Source organism: Hevea brasiliensis, chromosome 5, assembly GCF_030052815.1.
Source record: "Hevea brasiliensis isolate MT/VB/25A 57/8 chromosome 5, ASM3005281v1, whole genome shotgun sequence".
Lineage (NCBI taxonomy): Eukaryota > Viridiplantae > Streptophyta > Magnoliopsida > Malpighiales > Euphorbiaceae > Hevea > Hevea brasiliensis.
In genome coordinates this window covers 30393381-30413086 of record NC_079497.1, presented here as the reverse complement: position 1 = coordinate 30413086, position 19706 = coordinate 30393381, and positions in this window count along the sequence as shown.

The window sequence follows — 19706 nt, the reverse complement described above, 5'->3', positions numbered from 1 at the left end:
GGGAAAATTCTGCCCTCCTAAGGTTAGTGCCTAATTTATACTCTCTCTCACTCAATTCATGTTTAAGGACATGATTTAAGTTGAAATTGTAAGTTAATGTATAAATTAAACTTTGAGAACTTGGAGACTTGAACAAAAATTAGGGTTTGCTTATGAAATTGTGAGTGGACATTCTAATGGTCAATTAGTGACCATTTGAGGCAAGTCAATCATAATTTGAAGTGAACTAATGCATGGCAAAGTGAAATGTGTAGGTTGCCTAGTGACAGCAGCAATGAGGCTGTGATTCTAGCCCACTTAGACAGCCATAACTTTGGTTGTGTAGGTCCAATTGGTGTTTGGCCAATTGGAAATGAAACTAGACTTATAATGGCACATTTTTGCTGAAGAAACCATGCCCAAAAGACCAAAGCAAGTGGACCAAAAGTTGGCCCCAATCCGGGTACCCTGCTAGCCAATTCTGCAGAATGACCAAATGAACAGTAACTGTTCATTTGGCCATAACTCACTGTAGAAATGGTCAATTGACCTGAACTTTTTACAGCAACAAGTTAAGACCTAGACAAACAACTTTCATGAAGAAACCTACCGAAAATTATGACCAGAACCTAACCTAAATGGCAGTCACAGTCACTGTTCATTGTACTGTAGATTTGGTAATTCTGCAGTTTTTCCAATCCGGCCAGCTGTGGTTTTTGGACCATATCTGGAGCTACAAAACTCCAAATGGAGTGATTCAAAAAAAGAAATTCAACTAGACAAAATAAGGAACAACTTTCATTTTTACCATTTCCTCAAATTCCTACTGCAACAGTGCCCAATGGAACAGAAAATTTGGGTTACAAAAACTAAAAATTCTGCTTCCCTTGGTTTAAGCTTAGAAATGGTATTAATGCTTAATGCCAACAAGTTTTCAATGCAAAATGTGGTACATTGAGGGTATTAAAACCAATGCACCTATTTTCTATCTAAAAGTCAACATTTTTATTGACCAATGAAGTGAATAGTGACACTAAAACTTGAAATTCAAAAATTGTGAAACTTAAAAGTGCAAAATGCCCTAGTAGGCCTAATGTGATTGGTTTGGATAGGTTAGCATGCCAATAGGGTTTTGATAGCAGTACTGCGTATGATGTATGGCTTCATTGCTATTCTGTGATGTGATAGCCTATGGCTATACTGATTATGATGTTTTACTTGGCTTTATGCCTTATTGCTTTTATGGCTTATTAGCCATTCTGTTTGCACACTGGGAGACACATTGTGACCGATGGTGTGACGGCCCGAGGTACCTAGTACCCAGTGCTAATTTACCTGTTTATCCAGTCTGGTCAATTTGTATAGGTAACTTGGGCATGGAAAAGCATAACTGTAATTGAACTGATTATTAAAGAAAATACAAAAATTAAATATCAGGAATGATTACAATAAAATACAAAGAAGCTCAAGATCATGAAGAAAATAATTAACAAAATGCATGAAGAAGTTAATATCATAAAACATAATTAACCCTCGACTAAACAATAAGTTAGTAAATTTTCATTTCTTATTAACACAATAGCTAGGAAATTATTATTTTTATTTGCATATTATATTTTCTTGTATTATTGGCACCACTAAGCTTTATGCTTAGCGCGTCGCTTTTGCAACGCGTAGGTACTGAAGATTTGGATAGAGGGCCCTGTAGACCATAGATTGGGTAAGGCCGTTCACAGTTCTGCATAGTGTCCGTGTCACCTCACCGTCATCAGTGCATTGGTAGGACACTAGGGTTTTATTTTGATATTTTGTAATTATCTTTTATTTTCTCATATGTAATTGAAACTTATGTAATGTATTTTGGTATTAATGTAAATAGTAAAAATTGTGTTTATGAATGAAAAGGTGAACATTTATTTATGACTTTTATATGTTTATCATATGAGATGAATGATTGAGGAATGGAAATGCTGATGAAAAATATTGAGAATGATGAGAAATGATTATTGGAAGTGTTTTCACAGGTTCCGAAGAACTGTTTTCTCCATTTTTAGCCGGTACTTTGCCGGAATTTCTATAAAAATTGCGTAAAAATTTAGATTTATCAAAAATTGTAAACAAATGATTTAAAAGGGGTAAATTGTAATAGAACTATGAATTGGTGCTCCGGCACACTGAGTGACATCACTTGCTCGGCTACACTGTAGTCGGGTAAGGGGTGTCACATTTAGTGGTATTAGAGCACAGTTTAGGCGTTTCTGGGCCTAGATTGAGTCCATACCATGCATTGCATTTGTAAGAGTCAAGGTGGCACTAATGCAGATCTGTTTGTCTTTCTTATTTTGAATAGGATATTGACCCTACATCTCAGAGGTCAGTTGAGGAGGAAGTGGAGAGTCACGCTCCACCTGCAGCAGCTGAGACTGGGGGTATGGGAGAACCTGCTCTGCTAGCTCAAGCAGAGCCTGCTCAGCCTCCACAGGCCATGTTTCAGCAGATGGCCGAATTCTTCAGACAAATGGCTGGGGTAATGCCAGCACCACCACCACCACCACCAGCTCCACAGCAGAAATCACACCTGGAAAGATTAAGAAAATTTGGAGCAGTGGACTTCTTCGGCAAGAGAGAAGATGATTCTGTTGCAGCCGAAAATTGGTTGAACATAACAGGCAGAGTTTTAAAACAACTCCACTACACTCCAGAGCAAAACCTAGAAGCTGCCATATCTCTGTTGCAAGACGATGCATATGAATGGTGGGATACAGTGTCTAGTGAAGTGCAACCAGAAGTAATAACTTGGGACTTCTTTCTCTCCGAATTTAAGAAGAAATATGTGGGTAGTGTATACCTGGAAGAGAGAAGAAGAGAGTTCATTAAACTGAGGCAGAGACAGCTGTCAGTGGCTGAGTATGAGAAAGAATTCGTCAGATTGAGCCGCTACAGAAGGGAGATAGTCCCTAACGAAGCTGAAAGATGTAAGAGATTTGAAGAGAGATTGAATGACAATATAAAGATCATGATCACTGCCTTGGGGATCACAAACTTCACCAAGTTAGTGGAAGGTGCATTAAAAGTGGAGAAAGTGAGAATAAATGAACAAAATAGGAAAGATAGGCAGCGTAAGAGGGAATTTGGATCAGGACAGTCAAGTATACCAACTGATTGTAAGAAGTTTAAGGGTTCTAGTTCACAAGATCAGACACAGGGTCACAGAGGCCAGACTAGAATATCTATAACTAGTTCCCCGGGCACAATAACAAGGGGATCAACCCCAGTGCCTGAATGTATGCATTGTGGTAGAAGACACAGAGGGGAGTGTCGACTGTTAACTGGAGAGTGTTTTAAGTGTGGGGCTACGGATCATTTCATAAGAGATTGCCCTCAGAGGAGTGGTTCAATAGCTCCGATACAAGTTGATAGACCTTCCCCTATAGTTCAAAGGGGTAAAAGATCGGGTAGAGCAGAAACAGCTGACATTTCATAGAAGATTGTTTCTGAGACAGTTGAAAAGCCCGAAGTCAGGGTGGCACCACAAGTATATGCTATGGAAGCTCAGGAAGAGCCAAACCCAGACACTGATGAGGCGATGCAAGGAAGTGAAGAAACAAGTAGGTAGAAACTCCCCGATTACTTAAGTCAGGTAAATTTTGAGGACGAAATTTAAATTAGAGGGGAAGAGTTGTAACACCCTCCCGGAAGCAACTCCGTACATTCTACTGTTCTGGTGACCGGTGTCGGTCCGGACAGCTAGAACGTCCGGAAAAATATTTAAACTAAAGTGAGGGACCATAATTAACTCAAAAATTAATAAGAAAAATTTAATAAAAATTTTAGAAATAAAATACAACCAAGTCAAATGAGCCGGTGCCCAAGCGATGGGTAACCAGAGGGGAGTTGCGGTTCTCGCAACTAGGAGCCCTAGACCCGGGGAAAAATTCATAAAATAATTTTTGAGACTCCAGAGAAGGGTCATTGAGCTTCCTATGGCATTAGAATGCCAAGAAAATATTTAGAAAAATTTTTCAATCGGTACAGACAATTTTGACTCGTTAAGCCAAACGGAGGGCATTTTGGTCATTTCGCCTTCAGAGGTGATTTTTGGCCGACTTGTCCAGTTAAGTAAATAATTATCTTGATCTAAAATGTGAATAAATATTGTTAAAAATTGAATTGAAAATGAGTAGAAAAGAAAAGAAAAGAAAAATGAAAGAAAATTGGAATAATGACATCACATGATGTCATTAACATACCTCCCACCAATCACCATTTAACAAGCTTTCTTAAAACAATTAAAAGAGGGAAAGTGGACCAAAAATTTCTGGTTTTTATCCTTCCTATTCAGCCAGCCGAAATTCTCTCCTTTTTCCTCCATAACTCTCATTTTTTCATACCTTCAATCCCTTGATTTCTCACCCCAAATTCTATAAAGTCCTTCACAAAAATTTATCACCCAACCTTGCTAGAGTGTTTGGCTGCCAAGAAAATTAACGAAAGTGAAGGAAAGTGAAGGGAAAATTCTGCCCTCCTAAGGTTAGTGCCTAATTTATACTCTCTCTCACTCAATTCATGTTTAAGGACATGATTTAAGTTGAAATTGTAAGTTAATGTATAAATTAAACTTTGAGAACTTGGAGACTTGAACAAAAATTAGGGTTTGCTTATGAAATTGTGAGTGGACATTCTAATGGTCAATTAGTGACCATTTGAGGCAAGTTAATCATAATTTGAAGTGAACTAATGCATGGCAAAGTGAAATGTGTAGGCTGCCTAGCGACAGCAGCAATGAGGCTATGATTCCAGCCCACTTAGACAGCCATAACTTTGGCTGTGTCGGTCCAATTGGTGTTTGGCCAATTGGACATGAAACTAGACTTATAATGGCACATTTTTACTGAAGAAACCATGCCCAAAAGACCAAAGCAAGTGGACCAAAAGTTGGCCCCAATCCGGGTACCCTGCAAGCCAATTCTGCAGAATGACTAAATGAATAGTAACTGTTCATTTGGCCATAACTCACTGTAGAAATGGTCAATTGACCTGAAATTTTTACAGAAACAAGTTAAGACCTAGACAAACAACTTTCATGAAGAAACCTACCGAAAATTATGACCAGAACCTAACCCAAATGGCAGTCACAGTCACTGTTCATTGTACTGTAGATTTGGTAATTCTGCAGTTTTTCCAATCCGGCCAGCTGTGGTTTTTGGACCATATCTGGAGCTAAAAAACTCAAAATGGAGTGATTCAAAAAAAGAAATTCAACTAGACAAAATAAGGAACAACTTTCATTTTTACCATTTCCTCAAATTCCTACTGCAACAATGCCCAATGAAACAGTAAAGTTGGGTTACAAAAACTGAAAATTCTGCTTCCCTTGGTTTAAGCTTAGAAATGGTATTAATGCTTAATGCCAACAAGTTTTCAATGCAAAATGTGGTACATTGAGGGTATTAAAACCAATGCACCTATTTTCTATCCAAAAGTCAACATTTTTGTTGATCAATGAAGTGAATAGTAACACTAAAACTTAAAATTCAAAAATTGTGAAACTTAAAAGTGCAAAATGCCCTAGTAGGCCTAATGTGATTGGTTTGGATAGGTTGGCATGCCAATAGGGTTTTGATAGCAGTACTGCGTATGATGTATGGCTTCATTGCCATTCTGTGATGTGATAGCCTATGGCTATACTGATTATGATGTTTTACTTGGCTTTATGCCTTATTGCTTTTATGGCTTATTAGCATTTCTGTTTGCACACCGGGAGACACATTGTGACCGATGGTGTGACGGCCCGAGGTACCTGGTACCCAGTGCTAGTTTACCCGTTTATTCAGTCCGGTCAATTTTTATAGGTTACTTGGGCATGGAAAAGCATAACTGTAATTGAACTGATTATTAAAGAAAATAAGAAAATTAAATATCAGGAATGATTACAATAAAATACAAATAAGTTCAAGATCATGAAGAAAATAATTAACAAAATGCATGAAGAAGTTAATATCATAAAACATAATTAACCCTCGACTAAACAATAAGTTAGTAATTTTTTATTTCTTATTAACACAATAGCTAGGAAATTATTATTTTTATTTGCATATTATATTTTCTTGTATTATTGGCACTACTAAGCTTTATGCTTAGCGCGTCGCTTTTGCAACGCGTAGGTACTGAAGATTTGGACAGAGGGCCCTGTAGACCACAGATTGGGTAAGGCCGTTCACAGTTCTGCATAGTGTCCGTGTCACCTCACCATCATCAGTGCATTGGTAGGACACTAGGGTTTTATTTTGATATTTTGTAATTATCTTTTATTTTCTCATATGTAATTGAAACTTATGTAATGTATTTTGGTATTAATGTAAATAGTAAAAATTGTGTTTATGAATGAAAAGGTGAACATTTATTTATGACTTTTATATGTTTATCATATGAGATGAATGATTGAGGAATGGAAATGCTGATGAAAAATATTGAGAATGATGGGAAATGATTATTGGAAGTGTTTTCACAGGTTCCGAAGAACTGTTTTCTCCATTTTTAGCCGGTACTCTGCCGGATTTTCTATAAAAATTGCGTAAAAATTTAGATTTATCAAAAATTGTAAACAAATGATTTAAAAGGGGTAAATTGTAATAGAACTATGAATTGGTGCTCCGGCACACTGAGTGGCATAACTTGCTCGGCTGCACTGTAGTCGGGTAAGGGGTGTCACATATATGATCAGGACACATATAGGAACAACTTATATGGAGAACATTAGGCCAAAATAAGACTGTAGCCGGTCCAATTGACTGGACAAAGTGAGGTTCTAAAATCTGCTAGGTTCTGGAACAGTATTGGTCATTGGACCAATATTAATTGACTATAACTAGAGCTACAAAACTCAAAATAGAGTTATTCAAATTGGAAAATAAAACTAAGACATAGAGGTACAATTTTCATGTAGAATACCTCATCAAATTATGACAAAAACTAAATTGAAATTAGATTCCAAAGTCAAGGCATAAATCTGTTTAGAATCCAAACCCTTAGAAATTGCTTAAGTGATTTAGGTATTCATTAGGCATTTCATTAATTAGCTATTAGTGGTAACTGAATTAAGTATTAAGACATCTCCATTGTGTATTTTCAGTGGAGAAAGATATATTAAAGGACAAGGAAGGGTTGAATTAAGCAAGAAGAGGATAAGAGGTTTGTGCACAACAACTACTACCTTTTTTTTTTTCAAATTGAATTTTTATTTTGAATGAATTGTATGAATGGTTTATGACCTTTGTTGCATTAAAAATTTTTAATTGAGAAATTATGTATTGCAAGCCCATTTTTGGGTAATTGTTTGAATAGAATATGATTGTGAGTGACAAATGCATTTGATGAATGGAAAATTGTTGAAATGATTTTAAACCACAGTTGACATAACTATGTATTTTGTATTCCTCACTAGCTTGCCTAGTGGGACAAACTGGATTTATATTCCCTCTCTGGCTGAAGTGATGAGGTGTGTGCCAGTTGAGGAAGAATTGAATGAGTACTCATATAATTGTGCAAGTAGCCCTTACATTCCTCATTAACCTTTAGTTATTGGGATGAATTGGACAATTGTGTCATGATCTAAACTGTGTGACTTTTTAGAAATTATTGCTTTATGATTGTTGGAATAAAATTCATTTTTATTAAGTGATTCTCTGGTTTTAGAAATAAAGTATGATTTTATATGTGTTGACATTAAAATTAATTTAGTTTAGAAAATTGTGATTTTTATTGATGTGTTAAATTTTCCTTTTTTATGTTGTGTACCACTGAGTTTTTGGCTCAGCGATAGCTTGTTTATGCTATCGCAAGTAAGGAGATAGATAAAGCAACAGAATGAGTTGCTTGTGGTGTAGAGTGAGCATTATTTTGGAGTTGTTACCAGGTATATAGATTATACCCTTGTAAATTTTCTTTTGATGTATATGTATCTGTATGTATGTATATAAGGATTAAGCAGTTGTACAAGAAGTTATAAATTTATTTTTGGTTCATGTAAATTTTTGTAATGTAAACTTGTTTATCCCAATTAATACAATATTTAAGTTTCTTTTTGAATTTTTTAAATAATGAATTGTCACGCTTGATTGAGTTTGATGAGATTGGATTGTGTTGGTTTTAATGGAGTTGTGGTTATTACATCTATTGAGAGTGTTTTTAATAGGTTTTGAAGAACTGTTTTCTTAATTTTTAAACAAACTCTACCAAAATTTCTATAAAATATTAGAAATTCCAAAAAGATCAAAATTATAGTTATAATATAAACCCCATTTAAAAGCTCTTTAATAATTAATTATCATTTCTTTACACTTTAAAAAGGAATTGAAATTGTTTAAAATCCCTTATAATATATTTAATAGGTTATCGGCAGATGAAGTTTGGTAATTCATTGGATATGTTATGGGATCATGTCATGCCTTATATAGGGATAAGGTGTGACACATCAGGTCCTCCTACGATGACATTAATGATGCCCTCAAGTTCCTCCTTATTATCTATGCTTGATTTCTTATTTGCTAAACTCTTTTCTCGCCTGCTCCATGGATGATCATCTCCAGCAAACTTTTTCAAATTTCCCTCTCTAATCAACTTGAGTTGTCTATATTCATTAGTGGTGTGACCATGATCATCATGAAAATGACAATATTTGGACCGATCCTTTCTTAAAACACTATCAGGCTTGAGCTTCCTCAGCCACTTAATATCCTAACCCGTTTTTGGATCCATATAAGCACCTTTGCCTTAGACTCATTGAGAGATGTGTAAGTTTGGTACTGTTCTTTTCCTAGCTTGAAATCATGATCTCGATTATAGGGTCACCGATCATTAACGTAGCTCTTCCTTTCATACTTCTTGTCATTTTGTGACGATAATCTTTCTTCTTGTAAGGCTGTACGCTCATTATCAAGTCTAAGATATTTATGAGCTCACTCCATTAACTGCTGATAATCCCATGTGGGATTTTTTATCAAAGAGTCAATGAACTTCACAGTTTTGGATCCCATTTTTATCACCTCACATGCTATTTCATTGTTGAGATTCTTGATCTGAATGGTTTCAACATTAAATCTAGAAATATAGTCTTAAAGGGATTCCCCTTCCATTTGTTGAACCTTCTTGAGATCGGAAGATAACTTTCTCGGTGGGATATTGGTAACAAGCTTGTCATGGAATGAGCTTGCCAATTAATTAAAACTTTCAATCGAACCCATTGGAAGTTGCTAGTGCAGTTTCTGGGTGAGCCTAGTCAATGTGGTTGGAAATACCCTACACAAAATATAGTTATTAACATTTTGTAACAACATTGTAGTATGAAAATTAACAACATGAGCTTTAGGGTCTATTATGCCATCATATTTATCCAAAGTTGGTAATTTAAACTTAGAAGGAAAACATTTAACTAGTATCACCTCACAAAGAGGAGAACCTAAAAAAGAAAATAGCACCAAGGATGCAAACTTAGGAATTTTAAAATTTTAAACCCTAATGTTTTATGCAATATGCAAATTCTTTATGCTATTGTAAAAACACATATTTTAGGTTGTAATACTTGTAACTCAATTGCTAAAAAGCCTATTTGCCATTAGAAAACTTAAACCTTAAAATTATAAAGATAAAAATAAGTACTTTACTCGTATAGGCACAAAATCACATTCAACACCTAATCTGGGAAGCATAGATTGCCAATAGCCGATCTTCTAGACCATCCACACGAACAAGATGACCAAAGCACCAATTTTCAACAAAAACTCCTTTGTGCTTCCTCTCTTTGTCTTGACCAAGCTTGCACAAAGATGAAGCTTAAGGTTTTTCCTAGTTTTAATGTAACACTCTCACTGCAGCAATTCCATACATTCTACTGTTCCAGTGACCGATGTTGGTCCGGACAGCTAGAACGTCTGGAAAAATATTTAGGCTAGAGTGAGGAGACATAATAACTCAAATAATAATAAGAAAAATTTAGGAAAAATTTTAGAAATAAAATATAATCAAGTTAAATGAGTTGGTGGCCTAGCGATGGGTAACCTAGTGGGAAGTTGCGATCTTCGCAGCTAGGAGCCCTAAACTGAGGAGAAAATTCATGAAATAATTTTTGGGACTCCAGAGAAGAGTCATTGAGGTTTCTATGGCATTAGAATGCCAAGAAAAGGCTTAGAAAAATTTTTCGATCGATACAAATGATTTTGGCTCAATAAGCCAAACGGAGGGCATTTTGGTCATTTTGTCTTTCAGATATGATTTTTGGCCGACATGTCCAGTTAAGTAAATAATTATTATGACATAAAATGTGAATAAATGTTGCCAAAAATTGAATTGAAAATTAGTAGAAAAGAAAATGGATGAAATTTTGAATTTTGACATCACATGATGTCATCAAACCACTTCCACCCAAGCACATTGTGACACATACTTAAAAATGTTATTAAAAGAGATAAAAATGAGTAAAATGAGAAAAACAATTCTGATTGTCTTCCTCAACCAGCTGCACCACCATGGAAGAGTTCTTCTTCCATTTTTCAAGCTTCCAAGCTTGAATTCCCACCCTTTCTCACCATAAAAACCCTAGATCACGTTAATAAAAATTGATCCCACACCTTGAGGAAGATAGTGGCAGCCAAGAAGTGAAAGGAAATTGAAGTTTAGGTAAGGGCAAGTTGGACACAAGTGAGGTTAGTGCTATATCTCTCCATTTTTCTCTTTAAATTTGAAGTTAGGTATATGGATTTAGTTAGAAATTCATGAAATTAAAAGAACATATCCATGTATGGACCAAGTAAATTTTTGGTAGCCTTAGTGATGGAAGTTTTGATGAGTTTTGAATGAATTTAAGTTGTATATGGGTGGTCTTGAACATGAGTATGAGACTTAAACATCATTAAGCATGTTGAATTGATGTATGTGCATGAATGGATATTTGAAAATTAGGGTTTTGAGCTATATTAGGGTTTGGCCATATTGATGGTAAATAGAAGTTCTAATGGTCAATTAGTGACCATTTGGCTTAGTATAATGAGGAATTGAAGTGAATAGTCGCTTGGGATTTGAGGTTGGGTGTGCTGCCTTGTGTACCCTGTAGGTCTGGAAGTGAGTCCAACATGTTTGGGCAGCTATAACTTGGGTTGTGTAGGTTCAATTGGTATAAGGCCAATTGGACATGAAATTAGACATATAATGGCACAACTTTGATGAAGGAACCCTGTCCAGAAAACAAACTTAGAATGCCCAAAAAATTGACCAAATCCGAGTAATATACATTCTACCTGGGCAAAATGACCAAATGAACAATGTTCATTCATTTGGTCATAACTCAGTGTAGAAATGTCAAATTGACCCAAAATTTATATCGATGAAAAGCTTAAATAATTTAGAACAACTTTTATGTTGAATACAAACTCTAATTCTGGACTTAACCAAATGAAATTATTGGCCAAAGTTGAACTACCAAATCCGGCAGAATGGTATTCTTCCCAGAATTTCTGGGTAGATACCAATCCAGCCAGCCTTGCTCAAAGTGGCATATCTTGAGCTAGAAAACTCTAAATTGAGTGATTCAAAATGGGAATTAAAGAAGACACATAAATGAACAACTTTCATGAAGGACACAACTCCAAATTTTGACCAGAACTTAATGAAATTGCCCACTAAACTCAGGACACCAAAATTGTCAGAATGGATTCTACCCAGAAATTCTGGGTACTGCCTTATTCGGCCAGTTATGGTTTTTAAGCCATAACTTGAGCTACAAAACTCCAATTGGAGTGATTCAAAAAGGAAATTAAAGAAGACACATAAGGGAATAACTTTGATGAAGAAAATTTTACCAAATTTCCACTGTAACAATGACCAATGGAACAGTAAACTTAAGGTATGAAATCTGAAAATTTTGAATAACATAAAATAAGCTTTGAAATGGAATTGGCAACCAATGCCAACAACTTTAGAATGCAAAATGTGGTATGTTGGTGATATTAGAACCAATATACCTATTGTCTATGAAAAAGTTAACATTTTAGTTGACTAATGAAATGAATAGTAACCACTAAATAATGTGAAGTAGAAAAAAACAAACTATAAGAACCATTGTAGTTTTTAATATAGGATGTGGTAGGTAAATTGTGAATGGTGAAGTTGAGTAACCCCAAGAACACAAGAAAAAGTAAAATAAATTAGAGAAGACATTGTGAATGATAATATATAATGTAATTAGTGAATTTTAATCCTTGAACTTGAGTGACTCCAGGACATAAGGGGATAACCCACATGGAGGGCTTTAGGAAAAATTGTGATTGATAATACATATAATTATTGTAATGAATAAAAGAATCATATGGATGTATGAATTTGACATTAGTTCTCCTCATGAGAGGAGAAAAAAATTTCGATGTACAAATGGTACATGAAAAATTAATTGATGTGAATTGAAATTATCATAGATGGTATGATGAATTGCATAAATTGTGTAGGAATGAGATTTAGGTATTTATGCTTTTGCTATGAATAAAAATTAAAATACTATAAATTAGACTTGGAATATTTAATAAAATAATGAAATTATGTGCCCATGTATTGCCTAGACACTTGTATCAGATTGGATAGATTGGCATGCCAATAGGGTATTGTTTTAGTAGTACTGCGAAAGGCTTTATGCCTGTATTCATGGCTTTATGCCCACACTCATGGCTTTGTGCCCGCATTCATGACTTTTTGCCACACTCATGGCTTTTATGCCCGATTATGTGTTATCATGGCTTTTTAGCATTCTGACTGCATACGTGGCTGACGTTCCGCGTCCCATGTTATGACGGCCTGAGGCACCGCAGTGTCCAATGCCAATGACTCGTTATCCAGTTTAGTCAGTCTGTCATAGGTTACTTGGGCAGTGAAATTTGTTAAGAATATTGTGAATTAAATGAATGAATAAGAAAGAAACTAGAATTAGTTTTAAAATTTTATTTACTATGAAATGATCCAAACTCCTAGGAAATGTTAAGTGAAAGGATAAAAAGATTAGCAAAATAGATATCATTTAAATAAATAATTACAACAGCATCTTCTGAAATAACATGAATAGAAATGTAATATACTAATATATTTCATATTTTGTATGTCATTACAGTAAATTAGGAAACAAACGATTCCAAAGAACTATATAATATGATAAAAGATAATTAATATCAGAAATTCCATATGAAATGAAAATAATTCTTGATTACGCGAATTAGGCTTTATTTCCATCTGTATTTTGTATATATTATTTTCTTATTATATTATTGCACCACTAAGCAGCAATGCTTAGTGCGATGGATTTGTATCCTCGCACAGGTATTGAAGGCAAAACCCAGTGGATATTAGACTGGGATTTTGAAGTCCAGATCTCCAGAAGTGTCTGAAGTGCTCAATGTAGTCACCTCCTCAGCAATGCATGTAGATAGGGCTCACATTAGTCATATTATGTAATTTGTGCATTATAATTATTTATTATATTGTAATAAAAATTAGGAAACTGTATGTAATATGCACCTAATGTAAATTATGAATTTATGTAATTAGTTTGCAAATTATGTAAACTAATGAAATTGAGAATTTTGATATATGTAATAAGCATGAATGAATTTGTACAAATGAGTATGGATTTGAATTACATAATGATTTTTGAAATGATGATATGAGTATGGATGAATTATTGTATGAAAATATTGTTGATATTTTAAACAGGTAAATTGTAAAATACGCCAAACGATAATAAAATAGGGGAAACTCCGTTAGTTTCTCCGTAGAAAAATAATTGATATTAAAAGAAAATAACTTAAAATTAATTAAAGGAATAAAGTAAGATAAGATAGGGTGCTCCGACACCGAATGTAGCATACCTCGCTCGGCTATACTGTAGATGGGTGAGGGGTATTACATTTAAGCTTATGGAATTATAGAGAAACAATTTCTATGCCTTTAATTCAAGAGTAACAACTTCAAATTCCTCTTAAATCAAACACAAAGAAAATGATGAGAGAGCTTGGTTTGAGAAAAAAAAAATAGAAGAAAAGATTAACAAACTTAATCTTCCAATCTCTAAACATTAGAGAGTTTTAATTCCCCTTAAGGTCAATTAGTGGTTGACCATTAATAATTACCTACTTTACAAGTGTTCATATCTAATTCACCAATTAGATGTGTTTTCTAATTTTAATTTGTCACTTGTCAAAATAGCATAAATTAGGGAATTAAAACACTAATTAATTAGTATCATGGAAAACACTAATTAATCATTAATTTTCCTCTCTCATGACTGCTTAAGCCATTTTAACCAAATTAAAATCTCTCACCTTTAAATTAATTAATCAAGTTTATATTTAAACACTTTAAATATTAACTTGAATACTTTCATTGATGAATTTAGTTTTAAGTTATGTTAAAGACTTTGCAATGTAATTGCAAATTAAAAAAAATAATAATTTAATTAATTAATTAATCAAATTAATTATGCTTTGATCATGTTATTCTTATTATGTGTGACTTTCTAAGTTCATTACTAATTGGCAATGAGAATAATATTAACTCTTTAATATTATTAAAACTATTCCATACTTAGAGGGAGATTTCCCTATCACTCTTAGTTCTCATAAATGATGGTTGACACCTAGCATAGTGTATCATGACTACCCAACTAGTGATGAATTAATTTTTACTTAACTCATGAACCTTGATCATACATATCATGCACTAAAATCTCTCCATTACAAAATTCCAATTCTATCTAGGGTCATGGTTTTTATCAAACCCTAATTGCTTCGAATCATATGTCCTCATCTTAATTCAAATTCTTGATTAATAAGACTTTTCAATAAGAAACACTTTTCTGAATAAATCTATCTATCCTAATGAGGAACTTTATTCATTCTAGAACAATTAAAATAGACATAAGATTTTATCTCTATTTACTTAGGGCAACATATTCCATTTTGACTAAACACCTATCTCTATATATAACTAGTTGAAGCCAACACACGTTTGTATAATTATACCTAGTATAAGTATGTAAATGGTATCAAATTCAAACTACCTATATACAAGATAATCGTATTATCTAAGGTCAAAAGATTATATGCACTATTATGATCTACATGATCATGTATTGACAAGAGTAAACTCCACGTACATATCATCTTAATGTCATCTGTTTAGCCTACTTATCTTATAAGTGCCCACCATGTTTGTTATATGGTACGAAACTCACCATTCCATCTTATTAATATCTCATACTAATCCATGGAAACTAACATAGGTGACAGTCTATACAGATAAATCATACCCAATGAGTTATCCTTGACTGTGAACCAAAATTTATAACACTTGTACTAGATTGTTCCGCCACTCATATTCTTAACATGTTAAGAATGAAATATCTAACAAGCTGTTAAAGGATATTTTCAATTAAATTTAAACAATTTTAATTAAAAGAAAAGATATATTCCATTAAAGGGAATTTCTATTTATAAGATATAAATTATTAGTTATGCTCTAGGGCATACTACTAATAGTACCATCATCCACGCCAAAATCATTATCATTGGGATGGTTTTGGTATTTCTTGATTGCTTAAGTAATCCTTTGACTCAACGCATTATCTTCATCGCCAGAATCCTCCTTTTTAGAGTAATCCCACTTTAACTTGCTCTTATTGCCCCTAACTCTATCCTCCTGAGGGTGATCCCCAGGGAGTATAGGCATCACTATTAATGGAAGAGGACAAGGTGATGTAGGCGTCATTGGTACGCTTCCTCCATTAGATTACTCACATTCTTTTCTTAGGAGTGCTAACATTGTCTCCATCTCCTTGATTTTCAACAACATAGGATCTTGAGATGAATCTGTGTTTCCCCCTGTTGGAACTTTTTAATTATGAACCAACATGGGAGCTTCTCCACTCTGAGTCCAAGCTCCAACATTGTCGATAATAGCCTCTGAACCTGCTTCCCAGAATGCATACCTGTCTCAGCCATTAAAAATAAAAAAAAAAATTGATTAACAAGAGGTGACAAACCTAAGAAAGCAAGCAATAAAAATGAAAATAATTAGAAACAAGGAATTAAAATAAAACAAATGGTATGATTTCCAACAGACGACACCAATTGATGTTGCCTGAAGTTCTAAGATAGGTAACAGATCAGAATGGTACCTGTAATCAAGAGAATAAAGTGAGGTTGGTGACCTAAGCTAGGCCACTCCAACACTCAAGCCAATAGATGCCGAAGAGAGAGCAAATACTAATAAACAAATAAAGAAGAATAGAATCACATACCTTGAATATTGACATGAAATGTAATTATAGAGTAAAGGATGTTAAGATATGTACCATAAATAGCTAGGATATGTGTATCTGTAGTGATTGTGTGAATATATTTAGGTGCTAGAATTGAAGGAGCGAAAGCATGAAAATTGTTAGGTTAGAACATTGAATTCAAAAATTTTCTTCTAGGGTTTCATGCATCATGCAATATCCATTATATACCTAATTGGTTTCAATGTTTAAATGCATATAAAAACACTTTTAATATGTATTAGGATCTACATTTGTCATTTAAGATTTTTGAATTAACAGATTAATTCATTAGAACCCTAGATTAATACAAGAACATGTGCACTAACCTTTTGATACACTGTAGATGTGTTTGGTACCTTTGGGAAGCACCTAGGACCCTAAATGTTGTCTCTCTAGTTTGTCCGCACCAAGATCACCAATGGAAGCCCCTTGAATAGCTTCTCAAGCCTTGCCAACCAATTAAAAATTAGGGATTTGCCTTTAGAGAGGTTGTAGATGTATATATTACACTAGAAACAATTTCTAGCAATTTTAATTCAAGAGTATATGGGTAATTCTCTTTGAATTGATGAGAAAAGAAGAAGAAGAGAGGAGAGGAGCTTCATGGGTGGCGGCACCTTTGAGAAAAAATCAAACTCTTTCCCTTTTATAATTAGGTCATCACTTAAAACCCCTGCCACATGTCATCTTCTGATTGCATCTTAGTTTAATTAACCTAATCATATTAAGCCAAGTGTCAAAGCTAGATTTAATCTTGACTTTGATCATCATGCATGATTGGAAGACAAATAGCAAGCTTATATGGTGCCATGTGTCACCATCTCATAGTGCCTCATGTCACCCTGTGAAATGACCAAATTACCCTTGTGTTGTAATTTTGAGTTCTCAACCCAAAATAATTATTTCTCCTCTTCTAATCAATTTATATCAAATCTAAATTAATTAATTAATCTCTATTAATTAACTTCTCATAATTAAATTTATATTTAAATAATTTAAATATAAATTTAACTTATACTATACATCCAATAACCTAGATTTGGTTTCAAGCCATGCTAGGGACTTTGTAATCTTATTGCAAACCAAACCTATTTAATTAATCAATTAAACTCTTTAATTAATTAATTAAATCACATTTATTTTGGTGATTACTTGTGTATGTGTGTGACTCACTTGGCTCATCACTAATTGGCAATAAGATATGATATCAACTCTTAATATCATCAAAACTTTTTCTTACCATAAATGATTTCTCTAAATCATTTTAGGCATCTCATAGACCAAGGTTAACATCTAGTATAGCATGCCATGGCTAGCCAATCACTAATAAGGAATACCTTAAATGAACTTATAATCATATGTTACCATGCACTAGAATCTCTCTGTTACAAAATCCTAATTCGAGTTGGAGTCATGGTTTATGTCAAACCCCATTTGCTATGAATATTATATTCTCTTGTAATTCCAATTCTTAATTAAAAAGATTTTCTCATCAGAAACTCTTTTTCTGATTAAATCTGTCTGTCCTAGCCAGGAACTTGAAACATTAAGAACAATTAAATGAACATAGTTTTTTATCCCTACTTACTTAGGGTAACAGATTCTATCTTGATCAACACCTATCTCCATATATAACTGGTAGGAGCCAACACATGCCCATATAGCCATACATAGTACAAGTATGAAAGCAGTATCAAACTCAAACCACCTATATACAAGATAACTGTGTTATCTCAAGTCTAAAGATTATATGTATTGATATGATTTATGACAATGCATTGACAAGAGTAAACTCCACGTGCTTGTCATAAGTGTCACTGGTTCGGCCTACTTATCATGCATAATTGCCTATCATGTTTGTTATATGGCATGAGACTCACCATTCCATCTTATTTACATCTCATATAAAAAACTTGGGAACAAATATGATTACAATCTTTCTGGATAAGTCATGTTCTTATTGTGAAGTATCCTCGATTGTGAACCAATTTATGATACTTTGTGCTAGAAATACTGTCACTCATATTCTTAACAACTTAAGAATAGAATTTCTAATAAAATATCAATGAACCTTTTCTATTACATATAAATATGTTATGTAAATAGAAAAGTGAAAATGCCTTTTTATTAATAAAACATGTACAAGATACATACTAAATGATATACTCTAGGGCATACTACTAACAATCTCTCACTAGCACTAGAGCCATTCATTACAACATCTTAAACCCATCTTCTCAAGATGCCGGTCTAACTGAGCTTGTGACATAGGCTTAGTGAATGGATCAGCTGGATTTTCAGCTGATGCTATTTTCTGCATGGCTACATCGCCTTGCCCAACTATCTTTCTAATAATGTGGTAGCGCCTTTCTATGTGTTTGGATTTCTGGTGAGACCGAGGTTCCTTATCCAAATAGCCTTTTTTGTAGCATCTGATGCAGTAATGTACTCAACCTCTGTAGTGGAATCAACAATTGTACTCTGTTTGGAACTCTTCCAACTGACTGTACCTCCATTACAAATAAACACATGCTCAGAGGTAAACTTTCTATCATCGATATCTAATTGGAAATCAGAATCAGTATAACCATCCAATTGCAAGTCACTACCTCCATATATCAAGAATAAATTCTTAGTTCTTCTCAAGTACTTAAGGATATTCTTAACAGCTATCCAGTGTTCCAAACCTGGATTGGATTGAAACCTGCTAGTTAAACTAACAGCATATGCGATATCTGGCTTAGTACACATCATTGCATACATCAAACTTCCAATAGCCGAAGCATATGGAATCCTGGCCATTTTATCTCTTTCTTCAGGTGTCTTTGGAGACATCTCTTTAGAAAGGTGGATATCATGTCTCACTGGTAACAATCCTCTCTTAGAATCAAGCATGTTAAACCTCTTTAACACCTTTTCCAAGTATAAACTTTGGGATAAACTAATTATTCTTTTCACTCTATCTCTATAGATGCGAATCCCAATAATATAGGTTGTCTCCCCTAAGTCTTTCATGGAGAATGCATTTGACAACCATACCTTTACAGTTGTCAACATACCTGTGTCATTACCCATCAATAAAATGTCATCCACATATAAGATAAGGCAAGTGACAGCACTATCACTAACCTTCTTATATACACATGGTTCATCCTCATTTCTTATAAAACCAAATGACTTAATGGCTTCATCAAAATGGATGTTCCAACTCCTCAAAGCTTTTTTCAACTCATAAATGAATCGCTTTAGCTTGCATACTTTGGAACCATCTTGGAATTCAAAACCCCTAAGTTGTTCCATGAAAATGTTTTCTTCAATGTATCCATTGAGAAAAGCTGTTTTGACATCTATCTGCCAAATCTCATAATCATAGTAT